General features: G+C 49.1%; 1 long non-coding RNA gene across 1 annotated transcript in view; it reads right to left on the bottom strand.

The window, feature by feature from the left end:
- LOC121929951 overlaps positions 1–564 on the bottom strand; it is a 4,384-nt gene extending 3,820 nt beyond the window's left edge. Inside the window, exon 1 of the long non-coding RNA XR_006103780.1 lies at positions 242–564. This is a non-coding gene — a long non-coding RNA (uncharacterized LOC121929951). The remainder of the gene's footprint in view (positions 1–241) is intronic.
- Between the last annotated feature and the right edge of the window lie 680 nt (positions 565–1,244).

Raw genomic sequence — 1,244 nt, 5'->3', positions numbered from 1 at the left:
TGGGCCCACAACAAACTCCAACTCCCAGAATTCCATAGCCTTCAGCCAGACAAAGAGTTAAAGCGGTGCCAAACCGAGTTAATTCTCCATTGTGGACAAATGGCGGGATTGAGTTAATAAATGTAATTAACAAAAAGGAGGAAGAAAAAGCTCTCCCGCCCAGAAAGAGCAGCCGCGGAGGAGGAGGACGAGCCCTTAACCGGAGCCCCTCTCCCGCCTCCCTTCCCAGCCAAGGCCTCACTTCTTGTCCGGACAGATCCAGTCTCCGTCGCTGACGCGGAAATTCTTGGTCGCCATTTTGAAAGCAGGGGAAAAAACGGCCCCGACGCGCGCCTCTCTTTCCTCCTCGCCTCGCTCTCCAAACAGCGGCGGCGAACAAGGACCCCAGGAGGGGTCCTTCGTGTTTAAAGGTCTGTCCTTTCCACCGCCTGTTTTTTTGGACGCGCTTCCCCACCTCTTTTCCTTTCCTGCGGCGGCCAAACCGTTGGTGAAAAATGAGAGGAGAAAAGGCCGCGAAGGCTATAATATTAAACCGTCAGGCAGTTTGTTAGACGACTATAAAACGTCCGCGGCGAGGAGACTAGAGCGACCTCTAGCGTCGGGAGGACCATAAGGCAGCATTAGCAATCTAGTGAGCTCATTCCTTGTAGTGGGATGTGCAGAGACTAGAGCAAGCATTGATAGGAAATGGGGACTGCAGCCAGGAAATCAGAATGAGGTTGAGAATGCAGAGGGCGGCTATGAAAGAACTGGGAAGGATTTCTGAAATGCAAAGATACTTTCGAAGTATGCTGTTTAAATGACACATGCATCTTAAGAGGCCAGAAGCTGCACCAAAGCTGTGCTCCAGTCCATAGGACTGAAGCATGGCTTTGGCATGGCTCCTGGCCTCTTGGGATGCATGCATCATTTAAACAGCATGTTTCTAAAGTGACACGAAGCAGCTTTATTTTGGCCTGTCTTTTTGGGCCCAATGATGTTGCTGCGCTTGTCTGCCTTCAAGGCATTTCCAACTAATGGAGACCTAAGATGAAGTTATCATGGCTTTTTCTTTGCCAAGCTTGTTCAGGGTGACCAGATGTCATAACTGCAAAGGAGGACAAGGCACTGCAAAATGCAGGACGTTCAAGAAAAATGTGGGGCGTTACAAAATAAAGGCTAAAAATGCTAAAATAAACAGAAACACATGCTCCTTAGTCATGCTCAAAATGGAAGACATTTTGGAATTCCTCCTGGACAGAAGG

The sequence above is a fragment of the Sceloporus undulatus genome, chromosome 4, assembly GCF_019175285.1.
Source record: "Sceloporus undulatus isolate JIND9_A2432 ecotype Alabama chromosome 4, SceUnd_v1.1, whole genome shotgun sequence".
Taxonomy (NCBI): domain Eukaryota; kingdom Metazoa; phylum Chordata; class Lepidosauria; order Squamata; family Phrynosomatidae; genus Sceloporus; species Sceloporus undulatus.
Note: the sequence above shows the minus strand (reverse complement) of the source record. Positions and strands in the feature narration are given on the sequence as shown.